This window comes from Diceros bicornis, chromosome 31 (genome assembly GCF_020826845.1).
Source record: "Diceros bicornis minor isolate mBicDic1 chromosome 31, mDicBic1.mat.cur, whole genome shotgun sequence".
In the NCBI taxonomy this organism is placed as follows: Eukaryota; Metazoa; Chordata; class Mammalia; order Perissodactyla; family Rhinocerotidae; genus Diceros; species Diceros bicornis.
Window position 1 is genome coordinate 38,059,635 of NC_080770.1, and position 23,491 is coordinate 38,083,125.

Genomic DNA, 23,491 nt, shown 5'->3' on the forward strand with positions numbered 1-23,491 from the left:
CTAGGAGTTGGAGACATACCCACTATAGCTCAGTTCTGGGTATCTTTAAATACCTATAGAAACTTCTTCCTACATAGTAACTTGCTACTCGGAATGAGAAAGTGCTTGCTTACAGCAACGTGCTATATGTTCCTAATGCCCGAATTGGGAATCTGTGTCAAAACTTTGTTAGAAATTATGTGATCCTTACTAGCTGAAAATAAGGGCGATGGGGCATGAAGTTATTTCTAGGAGTTGGAGACATACAACGTTTAGCTCAGTTCTGGGCATCTTTGAAATACCTATACAAACTTGTTCCTACATAGTAACTTGCAACTTTGAATGAGAATGTGCTTGCTTACAGCAACGTGCTATATGTTCTGAATGCCCGAATTGGGAATCCGTGTCAAAACTTTGTTAGGAATTATGGGATCCTTACTAGCTGGAAGTAAGGGAGATGGGGCATGAAGTTATTTCTAGGAGTTGGAGACATACAAGGTTTAGCTCAGTTCTGGGCATCTTTGAAATACCTATACAAACTTGTTCCTACATAGTAACTGGCGAATTTGAATGAGAATGTGCTTGCTTACAGCAACGTGCTATATGTTCTGAATGCCCGAATTGGGAATCTGTGTCAAAACTTTGTTAGGAATTATGTGATCCTTACTAGCTGGAAGTAAGGGAGATGGGGCATGAAGTTATTTCTAGGAGTTGGAGACATACCAAGTTTAGCTCAGTTCTGGGCATCTTTGAAATACCTATACTAACTTGTTCCTACATAGTAACTTGCCACTTTGAATGAGAATGTGCTTGCTTACAGCAACGTGCTATATGTTCTGAATGCCGGAATTGGGAATCTGTGTCAAAACTTTGTTAGGAATTATGTGATCCTTACTAGATGGAAGTAAGGGAGATGGGGCATGAAGTTATCTCTAGGAGTTGGAGACATACCCATTTTAGCTCAGTTCTGGGCATCTTTGAAATCCCTTACAAACTTGTTCCTACATAGTAACTTGCAACTTTAAATGAGAATGTGCTTGCTTACAGCAACGTGCTATATGTTCTGAATGCACGAATTGGGAATCTGTGTCAAAACTTTGTTAGGAATTATGTGATCCTTACTAGCTGGAAGTAAGGGAGATGTGGCATGAAGTTATTTCTAGGAGTTGGAGACATATCCACTTTAGCTCAGTTCTGGGCATCGTTGAAATACCTATAGAAACTTATTCCTACATAGTAACTTGCTACTTGGAGTGAAAAAGTGCTTGCTTAAAGCAACGTGCTACATGTTCTGAATGCCCGAATTGGGACTCTGTGTCAAAACTTTGTTAGGAATTATGTGATCCTTACTAGCTGGAAGTAAGGGAGATGGGGCATGAGGTTATTTCTAGGAGTTGGAGACATACCAAGTTTAGCTCAGTTCTGGGCATCTTTGAAATACCTATACAAACTTGTTCCTACATAGTAACTTACAACATTGAATGAGAATGTGCTTGCTAACAGCAACGTGCTATATGTTCTGAATGCCCGAATTGGGAATCTGTGTCAAAACTTTGTTAGGAATTATGTGATCCTTACTAGCTGGAAGTAAGGGAGATGGGGCATGAAGTTATTTCTAGGAGTTGGAGACATACCAATTTTAGCTCAGTTCTGGGCATCTTTGAAATACCTATACAAACTTGTTCCTACATAGTAACTTGCAACTTTGAATGAGAATGTGCTTGCTTACAGCAACGTGCTTTATGTTCTGAATGCCCGAATTGGGAATCTGTGTCAAAACTTTGTTAGGAATTATGTGATCCTTACTAGCTGGATGTAAGGGAGATGGGGTATGAAGATATTTCTAGGAGTTGGAGACATACCCACTTTAGCTCAGTTCTGGGCATCTTTGAAATACCTATACAAACTTGTTCCTACATAGTAACTTGCTACTTGGAATGAGAAAGTGCTTGCTTAAAGCAACGTGCTACATGTTCTGAATGCCCGAATTGGGAATCTGTGTCAAAACTTTGTTAGGAATTATGTGATCCTTACTAGATGGAAGTAAGGGAGATGGGGCATGTGGTTATTTCTAGGAGTTGGAGACATACCAAGTTTAGCTCAGTTCTGGGCATCTTTGAAATACCTATACAAACTTGTTCCTATATAGTAACTTGCAACATTGAATGAGAATGTGCTTGCTAACAGCAACGTGCTATATGTTCTGAATGCCCGAATTGGGAATCTGTGTCAAAACTTTGTTAGGAATTATGTGATCCTTACTAGCTGGAAGTAAGGGAGATGGGGCATGAAGTTATTTCTAGGAGTTGGAGACATACAACGTTTAGCTCAGTTCTGGGCATCTTTGAAATACCTATACAAACTTGTTCCTACATAGTAACTTGAAACTTTGAATGAGAATGTGCTTGCTTACAGCAACGTGCTATATGTTCTGAATGCCCGAATTGGGACTCTGTGTCAAAACTTTGTTAGGAATTATGTGATCCTTACTAGCTGGAAGTAAGGGAGATGGGGTATGAAGATATTTCTAGGAGTTGGAGACATATCCACATTAGCTCAGTTCTGGGCATCTTTGAAATCCCTTACAAACTTGTTCCTACATAGTAACTTGCAACTTTGAATGAGAATGTGCTTGCTTACAGCAACGTGCTATATGTTCTGAATGCCCGAATTGGGAATCTGTGTCAAAACTTTGTTAGGAATTATGTGATCCTTACTAGCTGGAAGTAAGGGAGATGGGGCATGAAGTTATTTCTAGGAGTTGGAGACATACAACGTTTAGCTCAGTTCTGGGCATCTTTGAAATACCTATACAAACTTGTTCCTACATAGTAACTTACATCTTTGAACGAGAATGTGCTTGCTTACAGCAACGTGCTATATGTTCTAAATGCCCGAATTGGGATTCTGTGTCAAAACTTTGTTAGGAATTATGTGATCCTTACTAGCTGGAAGTAAAGGAGATGGGGCATGAAGTTATTTCTAGGAGTTGGAGACATACAACGTTTAGCTCAGTTCTGGGCATCTTTGAAATACCTATACAAACTTGTTCCTACATAGTAACTTGCAACTTTGAATGAGAATGTGCTTGCTTACAGCAACGTGCTATATGTTCTGAATGCCCGAATTGGGAATCTGTGTCAAAACTTTGTTAGGAATTATGTGATCCTTACTAGCTGGAGGTAAGGGAGATGGGGTATGAAGATATTTCTAGGAGTTGGAGACATACCCACTTTAGCTCAGTTCTGGGCATCTTTGAAATACCTATACAAGCTTGTTCCTACATAGTAACTTGCTACTTGGAATGAGAAAGTGCTTGCTTAAAGCAACGTGCTACATGTTCTGAATGCCCGAATTGGAAATCTGTGTCAAAACTTTGTTAGGAATTATGTGATCCTTACTAGATGGAAGTAAGGGAGATGACGCATGAAGTTATTTCTAGGAGTTGGAGACATACAACGTTTAGCTCAGTTCTGGGCATCTTTGAAATACCTATACAAACTTGTTCCTACATAGTAACTTGCAACTTTGATTGAGAATGTGCTTGCTTACAGCAACGTGCTATATGTTCTGAATGCCCGAATTGGGAATCTGTGTCAAAACTTTGTTAGGAATTATGGGATCCTTACTAGCTGGAAGTAAGGGAGATGGGGCATGAAGTTATTTCTAGGAGTTGGAGACATACCAAGTTTAGCTCAGTTCTGGGCATCTTTGAAATACCTATACAAACTTGTTCCTACATAGTAACTTGCAACTTTGAATGAGAATGTGCTTGCTTACAGCAACGTGCTATATGTTCTGAATGCCCGCATTGGGAAACTGTGTCAAAACTTTGTTAGAAATTATGTTATTCTTACTAGATGGAAGTAAGGGAGATGGGGCATGAGGTTATTTCTAGGAGTTGGAGACATACAATGTTTAGCTCAGTTCTGGGCATCTTTGAAATACCTATACAAACTTGTTCCTACATAGTAACTTGCAACATTGAATGAGAATGTGCTTGCTTACAGCAACGTGCTATATGTTCTGAATGCCCGAATTGGGAATCTGTGTCAAAACTTTGTTAGGAATTATGTGATCCTTACTAGCTGGAAGTAAGGGAGATGGGGCATGAGGTTATTTCCAGGAGTTGGAGACAAACCAAGTTTAGCTCAGTTCTGGGCATCTTTGAAATACCTATACAAACTTGTTCCTACATAGTATCTGGCGAATTTGAATGAGAATGTGCTTGCTTACAGCAACGTGCTATATGTTCTGAATGCCCGAATTGGGAATCTGTGTCAAAACTTTCTTTGAAATTATGTGATCCTTACTAGCTGGAAGTAAGGGAGATGGGGCATGAAGTTATTCCTAGGAGTTGGAGACATACCAAATTTACCTCAGTTTTGGGCATCTTTAAAATACCTATACAAACTTGTTCCTACATAGTAACTTGCTTCTTGGAATGATAAAGTAGTTGCTTAAAGGAACGTGCCATATATTCTGAATGCCCGAATTGGGAATCTGTGTCAAAACTTTGTTAGGAATTATGTGATCCTTACTAGCTGGAAGTAAGGGAGATGGGGCATGAAGTTATTTCCAGGAGTTGGAGACATACCAAGTTTAGCTCAGTTCTGGGCATCTTTGAAATACCTATACAAACTTGTTCCTACATAGTAACTTGCAACTTTGAATGAGAATGTGCTTGCTTACAGCAACCTGCTATATGTTCTCAATGCCCGAATTGGGAATCTGTGTCAAAACTTTGTTAGGAATTATGTGATCCTTACTAGCTGGAAGTAAGGGAGATGGGGCATGAAGTTATTTCTAGGAGTTGGAAACATACCCACTTTAGCTCAGTTCTGGGCATCTTTGAAATACCTATAGAAACTTCTTACTACATAGAAACTTGCAACTTTGAATGAGAATGTGCTTGCTTACAGCAACGTGCTATATGTTCTGAAGGCCCGAATTGGGAATCTGTGTCAAAACTTTGTTAGGAATTATGTGATCCTTACTAGCTGGAAGTAAGGGAGATGGGGCAAGAAGTTATTTCTAGGAGTTGGAGACATACCCACTTTAGCTCAGTTCTGGGCATCTTTGAAATCCCTATACAAACTTGTTCCTACATAGTAACTTGCAACTTTGAATGAGAATGTGCTTGCTTACAGCAACGTGCTATATGTTCTGAATGCCCGAATTGGGAATCTGTGTCAAAACTTTCTTTGAAATTATGTGATCCTTACTAGCTGGAAGTAAGGGAGATGGGGCATGAAAATATTTCTAGGAGTAGATGACATACCAAGTTTAGCTCAGTTCTGGGCATCTTTGAAAGTCCTATACAAACTTGTTCCTACATAGTAACTTGCAACTTTGAATGAGAATGTGCTTGCTTACAGCAACATGCCATATGTTCTGAATGCCCGAATTGGGAATCTGTGAAAAACTTTGTTAGGAATTATGTGAATCTTACTCGCTGGAAGTAAGTTACATGGGGCATGAAGATATTCCTAGGAGTTGGAGACATACCAAATTTACCTCAGTTTTGGGCATCTTTAAAATACCTATACAAACTTGTTCCTACATAGTAACTTGCTTCTTGGATTGAAAAAGTAGTTGCTTAAAGGAACGTGCCATATATTCTGAATGCCCGAATTGGGAATCTGTGTCAAAACTTTGTTAGGAATTATGTGATCCTTACCAGCTGGTAGTAAGGGAGATGGGGCATGAAGTTATTTCTAGGAGTTGGAGACATACCAAGTTTAGCTCAGTTCTGGGCATCTTTGAAATACCTATACAAACTTGTTCCTACATAGTAACTTGCAACTTTGAATGAGAATGTGCTTGCTTACAGCAACGTGCTATATGTTCTGAATGCCCCAATTGGGAATCTGTGTCAAAATTTTCATTGAAATTATGTGATCCATACTTGCTGGAAGTAAGGGAGATGGGGCATGGAGTTATTTCTAGGAGTTGGAGACATACCAAGTTTAGCTCAGTTCTGGGCATCTTTGAAAGTCCTATACAAACTTGTTCCTACAGAGTAACTTGCAGCTTTGAATGAGAATGTGCTTGCTTACAGCAACGTGCTATATGTTCTGAATGCCCGAATTGGGAATCTGTGTCAAAACTTTGTTAGGAATTATGTGAATCTTACTCGCTGGAAGTAAGGGAGATGGGGCATGAAGTTATTTCTAGGAGTTGGAGACTTACCAAGTTTAGCTCAGTTCTGGGCATCTTTGAAATACCTATACAAACTTGTTCCTACATAGTAACTTGCAACTTTGAATGAGAATGTGCTTGCTTACAGCAACGTGCTATATGTTCCTAATGCCAGAATTGGGAATATGTGTCAAAACTTTGTTAGAAATTATGTGATCCTTACTAGCTGGAAATAAGGGCGATGGGGCATGAAGGTATATCTAGGAGTTGGAGACATACAACGTTTAGCTCAGTTCTGGGCATCTTTGAAATACCTATACAAATTTGTTCCTACATAGTAACTTGCAACTTTGAATGAGAATGTGCTTGCTTACAGCAACATGCCATATGTTCTGAATGCCCGAATTGGGAATCTGTGTCAAAACTTTGTTAGGAATTATGTGAATCTTACTCGCTGGAAGTAAGGGACATGGGGCATGAAGATATTTCTAGGAGTTGGAGACATACCAAGTTTAGCTCAGTTCTGGGCATCTTTGAAATACCTATACAAACTTGTTCCTACATAGTAACTTGCAACTTTGAATGAGAATGTGCTTGCTTACAGCAACGTGCTATATGTTCTGAATGCCCGAATTGGGAATCTGTGTCAAAACTTTGTTAGGAATTATGTGATACTTACTAGCTGGAAGTAAGCGAGATGGGGCCGGAAGTTATTTCTAGGAGCTGGAGACATACCCACTTTACCTCAGTTCTGGGATCTTTTAAATACCTATACAAACTTGTTCCTACATAGTAACTTGCAACTTTGAATGAGAATGTGCTTGCTTACAGCAACGTGCTGTATGTTCTGAATGCCCGAATTGGGAATCTGTGTCAAAACTTTGTTAGGAATTATGTGATCCTTACTAGCTGGAAGTAAGGGAGATGTGGCATGAAGTTATTTCTACGAGTTGGAGACATACAACGTTAGGCTCAGTTCTGGGCATCTTTGAAATACCTATACAAACTTGTTCCTACATAGTAACTTGCAACTTTGAATGAGAATGTGCTTTCTTACAGCAACGTGCTATATGTTCTGAATGCCCGAATTGGGAATCTGTGTCAAAACTTTGTTAGAAATTATGTGATCCTTACTAGATGGAAGTAAGGGAGATGGGGCATGAAGTTATTTCAAGGAGTTGGAGACATACCAAGTTTAGCTCAGTTCTGGGCATCTTTGAAATACCTATACAAACTTGTTCCTACATAGTAACTTGAAACTTTAAATGAGAATGTGCTTGCTTACAGCAACGTGCTACATGTTCTGAATGCCCGAATTGGGAATCTGTTTCAAAAATTTTGTTTGAAATTATGTGATCCTTACTAGCTGGAAGTAAGGGAGATGGGGCATGAAGTTATTTCTAGGAGTTGGAGACATACCAAGTTTAGCTCAGTTCTGGGCATCATTGAAATACCTATACAAACTTGTTTCTACATAGTAACTTGAAACTTTGAATGAGAATGTGCTTGCTTACAGCAACGTGCTATATGTTCTGAATGCCTGAATTCGGAATCTGTGTCAAAACTTTGTTAGGAATTATGTGATCCTTACTAGCTGGAAGTAAGGGAGATGGGGCATGAAGTTATTTCTAGGAGTTGGAGACATACCAACTTTACCTCAGTTTTGGGCATCTTTAAAATACCTATACAAACTTGTTCCTACATAGTAACTTGCTTCTTGGAATGAAAAAGTAGTTGCTTAAAGGAACGTGCCATATATTCTGAATGCCCGAATTGGGAATCTGTGTCAAAACTTTGTTAGGAATTATGTGATCCTTACCAGCTGGAAGTAAGTGAGATGGGGCATGAAGTTATTTCTAGGAGTTGGAGACATACCAAGTTTAGCTCAGTTCTGGGCATCATTGAAAGTCCTGTATAAACTTGTTCCTACAGAGTAACTTGCAGCTTTGAATGAGAATGTGCTTGCTTACAGCAACGTGCTATATGTTCTGAATGCCCGAATTGGGAATCTGTGTCAAAACTTTGTTAGGAATTATGTGAATCTTACTCGCTGGAAGTAAGGGAGATGGGGCATGAAGTTATTTCTAGGAGTTGGAGACTTACCAAGTTTAGCTCAGTTCTGGGCATCTTTGAAATACCTATACAAACTTGTTCCTACATAGTAACTTGCAACTTTGAAAGAGAATGTGCTTGCTTACAGCAACGTGCTATATGTTCCTAATGCCAGAATTGGGAATATGTGTCAAAACTTTGTTAGAAATTATGTGATCCTTACTAGCTGGAAATAAGGGCGATGGGGCATGAAGTTATGTCTAGGAGTTGGAGACATACAACGTTTAGCTCAGTTCTGGGCATCTTTGAAATACCTATACAAATTTGTTCCTACATAGTAACTTGCAACTTTGAATGAGAATGTGCTTGCTTACAGCAACATGCCATATGTTCTGAATGCCCGAATTGGGAATCTGTGTCAAAACTTTGTTAGGAATTATGTGAATCTTACTCGCTGGAAGTAAGGGACATGGGGCATGAAGATATTTCTAGGAGTTGGAGACATACCAAGTTTAGCTCAGTTCTGGGCATCTTTGAAATACCTATACAAACTTGTTCCTACATAGTAACTTGCAACTTTGAATGAGAATGTGCTTGCTTACAGCAACGTGCTATATGTTCTGAATGCCCGAATTGGGAATCTGTGTCAAAACTTTGTTAGGAATTATGTGATACTTACTAGCTGGAAGTAAGCGAGATGGGGCCTGAAGTTATTTCTAGGAGCTGGAGACATACCCACTTTACCTCAGTTCTGGGATCTTTTAAATACCTATACAAACTTGTTCCTACATAGTAACTTGCAACTTTGAATGAGAATGTGCTTGCTTACAGCAACGTGCTGTATGTTCTGAATGCCCGAATTGGGAATCTGTGTCAAAACTTTGTTAGGAATTATGTGATCCTTACTAGCTGGAAGTAAGGGAGATGTGGCATGAAGTTATTTCTACGAGTTGGAGACATACAACGTTTAGCTCAGTTCTGGGCATCTTTGAAATACCTATACAAACTTGTTCCTACATAGTAACTTACAACTTTGAATGAGAATGTGCTTTCTTACAGCAACGTGCTATATGTTCTGAATGCCCGAATTGGGAATCTGTGTCAAAACTTTGTTAGAAATTATGTGATCCTTACTAGATGGAAGTAAGGGAGATGGGGCATGAAGTTATTTCAAGGAGTTGGAGACATACCAAGTTTAGCTCAGTTCTGGGCATCTTTGAAATACCTATACAAACTTTTTCCTACATAGTAACTTGAAACTTTGAATGAGAATGTGCTTGCTTACAGCAACGTGCTATATGTTCTGAAGGCCCGAATTGGGAATCTGTGTCAAAACTTTGTTAGGAATTATGTGATCCTTACTAGCTGAAAGTAAGGGAGATGGGGCAAGAAGTTATTTCTAGGAGTTGGAGACATACCCACTTTAGCTCAGTTCTGGGCATCTTTGAAATCCCTATACAAACTTGTTCCTACATAGTAACTTGCAACTTTGAATGAGAATGTGCTTGCTTACAGCAACGTGCTATATGTTCTGAATGCCCGAATTGGGAATCTGTGTCAAAACTTTCTTTGAAATTATGTGATCCTTACTAGCTGGAAGTAAGGGAGATGGGGCATGAAAATATTTCTAGGAGTTGATGACATACCAAGTTTAGCTCAGTTCTGGGCATCTTTGAAAGTCCTATACAAACTTGTTCCTACATAGTAACTTGCAACTTTGAATGAGAATGTGCTTGCTTACAGCAACATGCCATATGTTCTGAATGCCCGAATTGGGAATCTGTGTAAAAACTTTGTTAGGAATTATGTGAATCTTACTCGCTGGAAGTAAGGGACATGGGGCATGAAGATATTCCTAGGAGTTGGAGACATACCAAATTTACCTCAGTTTTGGGCATCTTTAAAATACCTATACAAACTTGTTCCTACATAGTAACTTGCTTCTTAGATTGAAAAAGTAGTTGCTTAAAGGAACGTGCCATATATTCTGAATGCCCGAATTGGGAATCTGTGTCAAAACTTTGTTAGGAATTATGTGATCCTTACCAGCTGGTAGTAAGGGAGATGGGGCATGAAGTTATTTCTAGGAGTTGGAGACATACCAAGTTTAGCTCAGTTCTGGGCATCTTTGAAATACCTATACAAACTTGTTCCTACATAGTAACTTGCAACTTTGAATGAGAATGTGCTTGCTTACAGCAACGTGCTATATGTTCTGAATGCCCCAATTGGGAATCTGTGTCAAAATTTTCATTGAAATTATGTGATCCATACTAGCTGGAAGTAAGTGAGATGGGGCATGGAGTTATTTCTAGGAGTTGGAGACATACCAAGTTTAGCTCAGTTCTGGGCATCTTTGAAAGTCCTATACAAACTTGTTCCTACAGAGTAACTTGCAGCTTTGAATGAGAATGTGCTTGCTTACAGCAACGTGCTATATGTTCTGAATGCCCGAATTGGGAATCTGTGTCAAAACTTCTTAGGAATTATGTGAATCTTACTCGCTGGAAGTAAGGGAGATGGGGCATGAAGTTATTTCTAGGAGTTGGAGACTTACCAACTTTAGCTCAGTTCTGGGCATCTTTGAAATACCTATACAAACTTGTTCCTACATAGTAACTTGCAACTTTGAATGAGAATGTGCTTGCTTACAGCAACGTGCTATATGTTCCTAATGCCAGAATTGGGAATATGTGTCAAAACTTTGTTAGAAATTATGTGATCCTTACTAGCTGGAAATAAGGGCGATGGGGCATGAAGGTATGTCTAGGAGTTGGAGACATACCAAGTTTAGCTCAGTTCTGGGCATCTTTGAAATACCTATACAAACTTGTTCCTACATAGTAACTTGCAACTTTGAATGAGAATGTGCTTGCTTACAGCAACGTGCTATATGTTCTGAATGCCCGAATTGGGAATCTGTGTCAAAACTTTGTTAGGAATTATGTGATACTTACTAGCTGGAAGTAAGCGAGATGGGGCCGGAAGTTATTTCTAGGAGCTGGAGACATACCCACTTTACCTCAGTTCTGGGATCTTTTAAATACCTATACAAACTTGTTCCTACATAGTAACTTGCAACTTTGAATGAGAATGTGCTTGCTTACAGCAACGTGCTGTATGTTCTGAATGCCCGAATTGGGAATCTGTGTCAAAACTTTGTTAGGAATTATGTGATCCTTACTAGCTGGAAGTAAGGGAGATGTGGCATGAAGTTATTTCTACGAGTTGGAGACATACAACGTTAGGCTCAGTTCTGGGCATCTTTGAAATACCTATACAAACTTGTTCCTACATAGTAACTTGCAACTTTGAATGAGAATGTGCTTTCTTACAGCAACTTGCTATATGTTCTGAATGCCCGAATTGGGAATCTGTGTCAAAACTTTGTTAGAAATTATCTGATCCTTACTAGATGGAAGTAAGGGAGATGGGGCATGAAGTTATTTCAAGGAGTTGGAGACATACCAAGTTTAGCTCAGTTCTGGGCATCTTTGAAATACCTATACAAACTTGTTCCTACATAGTAACTTGAAACTTTAAATGAGAATGTGCTTGCTTACAGCAACGTGCTACATGTTCTGAATGCCCGAATTGGGAATCTGTTTCAAAAATTTTGTTAGAAATTATGTGATCCTTACTAGCTGGAAGTAAGGGAGATGGGGCATGAAGTTATTTCTAGGAGTTGGAGACATACCAAGTTTAGCTCAGTTCTGGGCATCTTTGAAATACCTATACAAACTTGTTTCTACATAGTAACTTGAAACTTTGAATGAGAATGTGCTTGCTTACAGCAACGTGCTATATGTTCTGAATGCCTGAATTCGGAATCTGTGTCAAAACTTTGTTAGGAATTATGTGATCCTTACTAGCTGGAAGTAAGGGAGATGGGGCATGAAGTTATTTCTAGGAGTTGGAGACATACCAACTTTACCTCAGTTTTGGGCATCTTTAAAATACCTATACAAACTTGTTCCTACATAGTAACTTGCTTCTTGGAATGAAAAAGTAGTTGCTTAAAGGAACGTGCCATATATTCTGAATGCCCGAATTGGGAATCTGTGTCAAAACTTTGTTAGGAATTATGTGATCCTTACCAGCTGGAAGTAAGTGAGAAGGGGCATGAAGTTATTTCTAGGAGTTGGAGACATACCAAGTTTAGCTCAGTTCTGGGCATCATTGAAAGTCCTGTATAAACTTGTTCCTACAGAGTAACTTGCAGCTTTGAATGAGAATGTGCTTGCTTACAGCAACGTGCTATATGTTCTGAATGCCCGAATTGGGAATCTGTGTCAAAACTTTGTTAGGAATTATGTGAATCTTACTCGCTGGAAGTAAGGGAGATGGGGCATGAAGTTATTTCTAGGAGTTGGAGACTTACCAAGTTTAGCTCAGTTCTGGGCATCTTTGAAATACCTATACAAACTTGTTCCTACATAGTAACTTGCAACTTTGAATGAGAATGTGCTTGCTTACAGCAACGTGCAATATGTTCCTAATGCCAGAATTGGGAATATGTGTCAAAATTTTGTTAGAAATTATGTGATCCTTACTAGCTGGAAATAAGGGCGATGGGGCATGAAGTTATGTCTAGGAGTTGGAGACATACAACGTTTAGCTCAGTTCTGGGCATCTTTGAAATACCTATACAAATTTGTTCCTACATAGTAACTTGCAACTTTGAATGAGAATGTGCTTGCTTACAGCAACATGCCATATGTTCTGAATGCCCGAATTGGGAATCTGTGTCAAAACTTTGTTAGGAATTATGTGAATCTTACTCGCTGGAAGTAAGGGACATGGGGCATGAAGATATTTCTAGGAGTTGGAGACATACCAAGTTTAGCTCAGTTCTGGGCATCTTTGAAATACCTATACAAACTTGTTCCTACATAGTAACTTGCAACTTTGAATGAGAATGTGCTTGCTTACAGCAACGTGCTATATGTTCTGAATGCCCGAATTGGGAATATGTGTCAAAACTTTGTTAGAAATTATGTGATCCTTACTAGCTGGAAATAAGGGCGATGGGGCATGAAGGTATGTCTAGGAGTTGGAGACATACAACGTTTAGCTCAGTTCTGGGCATCTTTGAAATACCTATACAAATTTGTTCCTACATAGTAACTTGCAACTTTGAATGAGAATGTGCTTGCTTACAGCAACATGCCATATGTTCTGAATGCCCGAATTGGGAATCTGTGTCAAAACTTTGTTAGGAATTATGTGAATCTTACTCGCTGGAAGTAAGGGACATGGGGCATGAAGATATTTCTAGGAGTTGGAGACATACCAAGTTTAGCTCAGTTCTGGGCATCTTTGAAATACCTATACAAACTTGTTCCTACATAGTAACTTGCAACTTTGAATGAGAATGTGCTTGCTTACAGCAACGTGCTATATGTTCTGAATGCCCGAATTGGGAATCTGTGTCAAAACTTTGTTAGGAATTATGTGATACTTACTAGCTGGAAGTAAGCGAGATGGGGCCGGAAGTTATTTCTAGGAGCTGGAGACATACCCACTTTACCTCAGTTCTGGGATCTTTTAAATACCTATACAAACTTGTTCCTACATAGTAACTTGCAACTTTGAATGAGAATGTGCTTGCTTACAGCAACGTGCTGTATGTTCTGAATGCCCGAATTGGGAATCTGTGTCAAAACTTTGTTAGGAATTATGTGATCCTTACTAGCTGGAAGTAAGGGAGATGTGGCATGAAGTTATTTCTACGAGTTGGAGACATACAACGTTAGGCTCAGTTCTGGGCATCTTTGAAATACCTATACAAACTTGTTCCTACATAGTAACTTGCAACTTTGAATGAGAATGTGCTTTCTTACAGCAACTTGCTATATGTTCTGAATGCCCGAATTGGGAATCTGTGTCAAAACTTTGTTAGAAATTATCTGATCCTTACTAGATGGAAGTAAGGGAGATGGGGCATGAAGTTATTTCAAGGAGTTGGAGACATACCAAGTTTAGCTCAGTTCTGGGCATCTTTGAAATACCTATACAAACGTGTTCCTACATAGTAACTTGAAACTTTAAATGAGAATGTGCTTGCTTACAGCAACGTGCAATATGTTCCTAATGCCAGAATTGGGAATATGTGTCAAAATTTTGTTAGAAATTATGTGATCCTTACTAGCTGGAAATAAGGGCGATGGGGCATGAAGTTATGTCTAGGAGTTGGAGACATACAACGTTTAGCTCAGTTCTGGGCATCTTTGAAATACCTATACAAATTTGTTCCTACATAGTAACTTGCAACTTTGAATGAGAATGTGCTTGCTTACAGCAACATGCCATATGTTCTGAATGCCCGAATTGGGAATCTGTGTCAAAACTTTGTTAGGAATTATGTGAATCTTACTCGCTGGAAGTAAGGGACATGGGGCATGAAGATATTTCTAGGAGTTGGAGACATACCAAGTTTAGCTCAGTTCTGGGCATCTTTGAAATACCTATACAAACTTGTTCCTACATAGTAACTTGCAACTTTGAATGAGAATGTGCTTGCTTACAGCAACGTGCTATATGTTCTGAATGCCCGAATTGGGAATATGTGTCAAAACTTTGTTAGAAATTATGTGATCCTTACTAGCTGGAAATAAGGGCGATGGGGCATGAAGGTATGTCTAGGAGTTGGAGACATACAACGTTTAGCTCAGTTCTGGGCATCTTTGAAATACCTATACAAATTTGTTCCTACATAGTAACTTGCAACTTTGAATGAGAATGTGCTTGCTTACAGCAACATGCCATATGTTCTGAATGCCCGAATTGGGAATCTGTGTCAAAACTTTGTTAGGAATTATGTGAATCTTACTCGCTGGAAGTAAGGGACATGGGGCATGAAGATATTTCTAGGAGTTGGAGACATACCAAGTTTAGCTCAGTTCTGGGCATCTTTGAAATACCTATACAAACTTGTTCCTACATAGTAACTTGAAACTTTGAATGAGAATGTGCTTGCTTACAGCAACGTGCTATATGTTCTGAATGCCTGAATTCGGAATCTGTGTCAAAACTTTGTTAGGAATTATGTGATCCTTACTAGCTGGAAGTAAGGGAGATGGGGCATGAAGTTATTTCTAGGAGTTGGAGACATACCAACTTTACCTCAGTTTTGGGCATCTTTAAAATACCTATACAAACTTGTTCCTACATAGTAACTTGCTTCTTGGAATGAAAAAGTAGTTGCTTAAAGGAACGTGCCATATATTCTGAATGCCCGAATTGGGAATCTGTGTCAAAACTTTGTTAGGAATTATGTGATCCTTACCAGCTGGAAGTAAGTGAGATGGGGCATGAAGTTATTTCTAGGAGTTGGAGACATACCAAGTTTAGCTCAGTTCTGGGCATCATTGAAAGTCCTGTATAAACTTGTTCCTACAGAGTAACTTGCAGCTTTGAATGAGAATGTGCTTGCTTACAGCAACGTGCTATATGTTCTGAATGCCCGAATTGGGAATCTGTGTCAAAACTTTGTTAGGAATTATGTGAATCTTACTCGCTGGAAGTAAGGGAGATGGGGCATGAAGTTATTTCTAGGAGTTGGAGACTTACCAAGTTTAGCTCAGTTCTGGGCATCTTTGAAATACCTATACAAACTTGTTCCTACATAGTAACTTGCAACTTTGAATGAGAATGTGCTTGCTTACAGCAACGTGCAATATGTTCCTAATGCCAGAATTGGGAATATGTGTCAAAATTTTGTTAGAAATTATGTGATCCTTACTAGCTGGAAATAAGGGCGATGGGGCATGAAGTTATGTCTAGGAGTTGGAGACATACAACGTTTAGCTCAGTTCTGGGCATCTTTGAAATACCTATACAAATTTGTTCCTACATAGTAACTTGCAACTTTGAATGAGAATGTGCTTGCTTACAGCAACATGCCATATGTTCTGAATGCCCGAATTGGGAATCTGTGTCAAAACTTTGTTAGGAATTATGTGAATCTTACTCGCTGGAAGTAAGGGACATGGGGCATGAAGATATTTCTAGGAGTTGGAGACATACCAAGTTTAGCTCAGTTCTGGGCATCTTTGAAATACCTATACAAACTTGTTCCTACATAGTAACTTGCAACTTTGAATGAGAATGTGCTTGCTTACAGCAACGTGCTATATGTTCTGAATGCCCGAATTGGGAATCTGTGTCAAAACTTTGTTAGGAATTATGTGATACTTACTAGCTGGAAGTAAGCGAGATGGGGCCTGAAGTTATTTCTAGGAGCTGGAGACATACCCACTTTACCTCAGTTCTGGGATCTTTTAAATACCTATACAAACTTGTTCCTACATAGTAACTTGCAACTTTGAATGAGAATGTGCTTGCTTACAGCAACGTGCTGTATATTCTGAATGCCCGAATTGGGAATCTGTGTCAAAACTTTGTTAGGAATTATGTGATCCTTACTAGCTGGAAGTAAGGGAGATGTGGCATGAAGTTATTTCTACGAGTTGGAGACATAGAACGTTTAGCTCAGTTCTGGGCATCTTTGAAATACCTATACAAACTTGTTCCTACATAGTAACTTACAACTTTGAATGAGAATGTGCTTTCTTACAGCAACGTGCTATATGTTCTGAATGCCCGAATTGGGAATCTGTGTCAAAACTTTGTTAGAAATTATGTGATCCTTACTAGATGGAAGTAAGGGAGATGGGGCATGAAGTTATTTCTAGGAGTTGGAGACATACCAAGTTTAGCTCAGTTCTGGGCATCTTTGAAATACCTATACAAACTTGTTCCTACATAGTAACTTGAAACTTTAAATGAGAATGTGCTTGCTTACAGCAACGTGCTACATGTTCTGAATGCCCGAATTGGGAATCTGTTTCAAAAATTTTGTTAGAAATTATGTGATCCTTACTAGCTGGAAGTAAGGGAGATGGGGCATGAAGTTATTTCTAGGAGTTGGAGACATACCAAGTTTAGCCCAGTTCTGGGCATCATTGAAATACCTATACAAACTTGTTTCTACATAGTAACTTGAAACTTTGGATGAGAATGTGCTTGCTTACAGCAACGTGCTATATGTTCTGAATGCCTGAATTCGGAATCTGTGTCAAAACTTTGTTAGGAATTATGTGATCCTTACTAGCTGGAAGTAAGGGAGATGGGGCATGAAGTTATTTCTAGGAGTTGGAGACATACCAACTTTACCTCAGTTTTGGGCATCTTTAAAATACCTATACAAACTTGTTCCTACATAGTAACTTGCTTCTTGGAATGAAAAAGTAGTTGCTTAAAGGAACGTGCCATATATTCTGAATGCCCGAATTGGGAATCTGTGTCAAAACTTTGTTAGGAATTATGTGATCCTTACCAGCTGGAAGTAAGTGAGATGGGGCATGAAGTTATTTCTAGGAGTTGGAGACATACCAAGTTTAGCTCAGTTCTGGGCATCATTGAAAGTCCTGTATAAACTTGTTCCTACAGAGTAACTTGCAGCTTTGAATGAGAATGTGCTTGCTTACAGCAACGTGCTATATGTTCTGAATGCCCGAATTGGGAATCTGTGTCATAACTTTGTTAGGAATTATGTGAATCTTACTCGCTGGAAGTAAGGGACATGGGGCATGAAGATATTTCTAGGAGTTGGAGACATACCAAGTTTAGCTCAGTTCTGGGCATCTTTGAAATACCTATACAAACTTGTTCCTACATAGTAACTTGCAACTTTGAATGAGAATGTGCTTGCTTACAGCAACGTGCTATATGTTCTGAATGCCCGAATTGGGAATCTGTGTCAAAACTTTGTTAGGAATTTTGTGATACTTACTAGCTGGAAGTAAGCGAGATGGGGCCTGAAGTTATTTCTAGGAGCTGGAGACATACCCACTTTACCTCAGTTCTGGGATCTTTTAAATACCTATACAAACTTGTTCCTACATAGTAACTTGCAACTTTGAATGAGAATGTGCTTGCTTACAGCAACGTGCTGTATGTTCTGAATGCCCGAATTGGGAATCTGTGTCAAAACTTTGTTAGGAATTATGTGATCCTTACTAGCTGGAAGTAAGGGAGATGTGGCATGAAGTTATTTCTACGAGTTGGAGACATAGAACGTTTAGCTCAGTTCTGGGCATCTTTGAAATACCTATACAAACTTGTTCCTACATAGTAACTTACAACTTTGAATGAGAATGTGCTTTCTTACAGCAACGTGCTATATGTTCTGAATGCCCGAATTGGGAATCTGTGTCAAAACTTTGTTAGAAATTATGTGATCCTTACTAGATGGAAGTAAGGGAGATGGGGCATGAAGTTATTTTTAGGAGTTGGAGACATACCAAGTTTAGCTCAGTTCTGGGCATCTTTGAAATACCTATACAAACTTGTTCCTACATAGTAACTTGAAACTTTAAATGAGAATGTGCTTGCTTACAGCAACGTGCTACATGTTCTGAATGCCCGAATTGGGAATCTGTTTCAAAAATTTTGTTAGAAATTATGTGATCCTTACTAGCTGGAAGTAAGGGAGATGGGGCATGAAGTTATTTCTAGGAGTTGGAGACATACCAAGTTTAGCCCAGTTCTGGGCATCATTGAAATACCTATACAAACTTGTTTCTACATAGTAACTTGAAACTTTGGATGAGAATGTGCTTGCTTACAGCAACGTGCTATATGTTCTGAATGCCTGAATTCGGAATCTGTGTCAAAACTTTGTTAGGAATTATGTGATACTTACTAGCTGGAAGTAAGCGAGATGGGGCCTGAAGTTATTTCTAGGAGCTGGAGACATACCCACTTTACCTCAGTTCTGGGATCTTTTAAATACCTATACAAACTTGTTCCTACATAGTAACTTGCAACTTTGAATGAGAATGTGCTTGCTTACAGCAACGTGCTGTATATTCTGAATGCCCGAATTGGGAATCTGTGTCAAAACTTTGTTAGGAATTATGTGATCCTTACTAGCTGGAAGTAAGGGAGATGTGGCATGAAGTTATTTCTACGAGTTGGAGACATAGAACGTTTAGCTCAGTTCTGGGCATCTTTGAAATACCTATACAAACTTGTTCCTACATAGTAACTTACAACTTTGAATGAGAATGTGCTTTCTTACAGCAACGTGCTATATGTTCTGAATGCCCGAATTGGGAATCTGTGTCAAAACTTTGTTAGAAATTATGTGATCCTTACTAGATGGAAGTAAGGGAGATGGGGCATGAAGTTATTTCTAGGAGTTGGAGACATACCAAGTTTAGCTCAGTTCTGGGCATCTTTGAAATACCTATACAAACTTGTTCCTACATAGTAACTTGAAACTTTAAATGAGAATGTGCTTGCTTACAGCAACGTGCTACATGTTCTGAATGCCCGAATTGGGAATCTGTTTCAAAAATTTTGTTAGAAATTATGTGATCCTTACTAGCTGGAAGTAAGGGAGATGGGGCATGAAGTTATTTCTAGGAGTTGGAGACATACCAAGTTTAGCCCAGTTCTGGGCATCATTGAAATACCTATACAAACTTGTTTCTACATAGTAACTTGAAACTTTGGATGAGAATGTGCTTGCTTACAGCAACGTGCTATATGTTCTGAATGCCTGAATTCGGAATCTGTGTCAAAACTTTGTTAGGAATTATGTGATCCTTACTAGCTGGAAGTAAGGGAGATGGGGCATGAAGTTATTTCTAGGAGTTGGAGACATACCAACTTTACCTCAGTTTTGGGCATCTTTAAAATACCTATACAAACTTGTTCCTACATAGTAACTTGCTTCTTGGAATGAAAAAGTAGTTGCTTAAAGGAACGTGCCATATATTCTGAATGCCCGAATTGGGAATCTGTGTCAAAACTTTGTTAGGAATTATGTGATCCTTACCAGCTGGAAGTAAGTGAGATGGGGCATGAAGTTATTTCTAGGAGTTGGAGACATACCAAGTTTAGCTCAGTTCTGGGCATCATTGAAAGTCCTGTATAAACTTGTTCCTACAGAGTAACTTGCAGCTTTGAATGAGAATGTGCTTGCTTACAGCAACGTGCTATATGTTCTGAATGCCCGAATTGGGAATCTGTGTCATAACTTTGTTAGGAATTATGTGAATCTTACTCGCTGGAAGTAAGGGACATGGGGCATGAAGATATTTCTAGGAGTTGGAGACATACCAAGTTTAGCTCAGTTCTGGGCATCTTTGAAATACCTATACAAACTTGTTCCTACATAGTAACTTGCAACTTTGAATGAGAATGTGCTTGCTTACAGCAACGTGCTATATGTTCTGAATGCCCGAATTGGGAATCTGTGTCAAAACTTTGTTAGGAATTTTGTGATACTTACTAGCTGGAAGTAAGCGAGATGGGGCCTGAAGTTATTTCTAGGAGCTGGAGACATACCCACTTTACCTCAGTTCTGGGATCTTTTAAATACCTATACAAACTTGTTCCTACATAGTAACTTGCAACTTTGAATGAGAATGTGCTTGCTTACAGCAACGTGCTGTATGTTCTGAATGCCCGAATTGGGAATCTGTGTCAAAACTTTGTTAGGAATTATGTGATCCTTACTAGCTGGAAGTAAGGGAGATGTGGCATGAAGTTATTTCTACGAGTTGGAGACATAGAACGTTTAGCTCAGTTCTGGGCATCTTTGAAATACCTATACAAACTTGTTCCTACATAGTAACTTACAACTTTGAATGAGAATGTGCTTTCTTACAGCAACGTGCTATATGTTCTGAATGCCCGAATTGGGAATCTGTGTCAAAACTTTGTTAGAAATTATGTGATCCTTACTAGATGGAAGTAAGGGAGATGGGGCATGAAGTTATTTTTAGGAGTTGGAGACATACCAAGTTTAGCTCAGTTCTGGGCATCTTTGAAATACCTATACAAACTTGTTCCTACATAGTAACTTGAAACTTTAAATGAGAATGTGCTTGCTTACAGCAACGTGCTACATGTTCTGAATGCCCGAATTGGGAATCTGTTTCAAAAATTTTGTTAGAAATTATGTGATCCTTACTAGCTGGAAGTAAGGGAGATGGGGCATGAAGTTATTTCTAGGAGTTGGAGACATACCAAGTTTAGCCCAGTTCTGGGCATCATTGAAATACCTATACAAACTTGTTTCTACATAGTAACTTGAAACTTTGGATGAGAATGTGCTTGCTTACAGCAACGTGCTATATGTTCTGAATGCCTGAATTCGGAATCTGTGTCAAAACTTTGTTAGGAATTATGTGATCCTTACTAGCTGGAAGTAAGGGAGATGGGGCATGAAGTTATTTCTAGGAGTTGGAGACATACCAACTTTACCTCAGTTTTGGGCATCTTTAAAATACCTATACAAACTTGTTCCTACATAGTAACTTGCTTCTTGGAATGAAAAAGTAGTTGCTTAAAGGAACGTGCCATATATTCTGAATGCCCGAATTGGGAATCTGTGTCAAAACTTTGTTAGGAATTATGTGATCCTTACCAGCTGGAAGTAAGTGAGATGGGGCATGAAGTTATTTCTAGGAGTTGGAGACATACCAAGTTTAGCTCAGTTCTGGGCATCATTGAAAGTCCTGTATAAACTTGTTCCTACAGAGTAACTTGCAGCTTTGAATGAGAATGTGCTTGCTTACAGCAACGTGCTATATGTTCTGAATGCCCGAATTGGGAATCTGTGTCATAACTTTGTTAGGAATTATGTGAATCTTATGAGCTGGAAGTAAGGGAGATGGGGCATGAAGTTATTTCTAGGAGTTGGAGACATACCCACTTTACCTCAGTTCTGGGCATCTTTAAAATACCTATACAAACTTGTTCCTACATAGTCACTTGCTACTTGGAATGAAAAAGTAGTTGCTTAAAGGAACGTGCCATATATTCTGAATGCCCGAATTGGGAATCTGTGTCTAATCTTTGTTAGGAATTATGTGATCCTTACCAGCTGGAAGTAAGGGAGATGTGGGATGAAGTTATTTCTAGGAGTTGGAGACATACCAAGTTTAGCTCAGTTCTAGGCATCTTTGAAAAACCTATACAAATTTGTTCCTACATAGTAACTTGCAACTTTGAATGAGAATGTGCTTGCTTACAGCAACGTGCTGTATGTTCTGATTGCCAAAATTGGGAATCTGTGTCAAAACTTTGTTAGGAATTATGTGATCCTTACTAGCTGGAAGTAAGGGAGATGGGGCATGAAGTTATTTCTAGGAGTTGGAGATACCCAGTTTAGCTCAGTTCTGGGCATCTTTGAAATACCTATACAAACTTGTTCCTACATAGTAACTTGCAACTTTGAATGAGAATGTGCTTGCTTACAACAACGTGCTATATGTTCTGAATGCCCGAATTGGGAATCTGTGTCAAAATTTTGTTAGGAATTATGTGATCCTTACTAGCTGGAAGTAAGGAAGATGGGGCATGAAGTTATTTCTAGAAGTTGGAGACAGACCAAGTTTAGCTCAGTTCTGGGCATCTTTGAAATACCTATACAAACTTGTTCCTACATAGTAACTTGCAACTTTTAATGAGAATGTGCTTGCTTACAGCAACGTGCTATATGTTCTGAATGCCCGAATTGGGATTCTGTGTCAAAACTTTTTTAGGAATTATGTGATCCTTACTAGCTGGAAGTGAGGGAGATGGGGCATGAAGTTATTTGTAGGAGTTGGAGACATACCAAGTTTAGCTCAGTTCTGGGCATCTTTGAAATACCTATTCAAACTTGTTCCTACATAGTAACTTGCAACTTTGAATGAGAATGTGCTTGCTTACAGCAACGTGCTATATGTTCTGAATGCCTGAATTGGGAATCTGTGTCAAAACTTTGTTAGAAATTATGTGATCCTTACTAGCTGGAAGTGAGGGAGATGGGGCATGAAGTTATTTCTCGGAGTTGGAGACATACAACGTTTAGCTCAGTTCTGGGCATCTTTGAAATACCTATACAAACTTGTTCCTACATAGTAACTTGCAACTTTGAATGAGAATGTGCTTGCTTAGAGCATCTTGTTATATGTTCTGAGTGCCCGAATTGGGAATCTGTGTCAAAACATTGTTAGGAATTATGTGATCCTGACTAGCTGGAAGTAAGGCAGATGGGGCATGAAGTTATTTCTAGGAGTTGGAGACATACCAAGTTTAGTTCAGTTCTGGGCATCTTTGAAATACCTATACAAACTTGTTCCTACATAGTAACTTGCAACTTTGAATGAGAATGTGCTTGCTTACAGCAACGTGCTATATGTTCTGAATGCCCGAATTGGGAATCTGTGTCAAAACTTTGTTAGGAATTATGTGATCCTTACTAGCTGGAAGTAAGGGAGATGGGGCATGAAGTTATTTCTAGGAGTTGGAGACA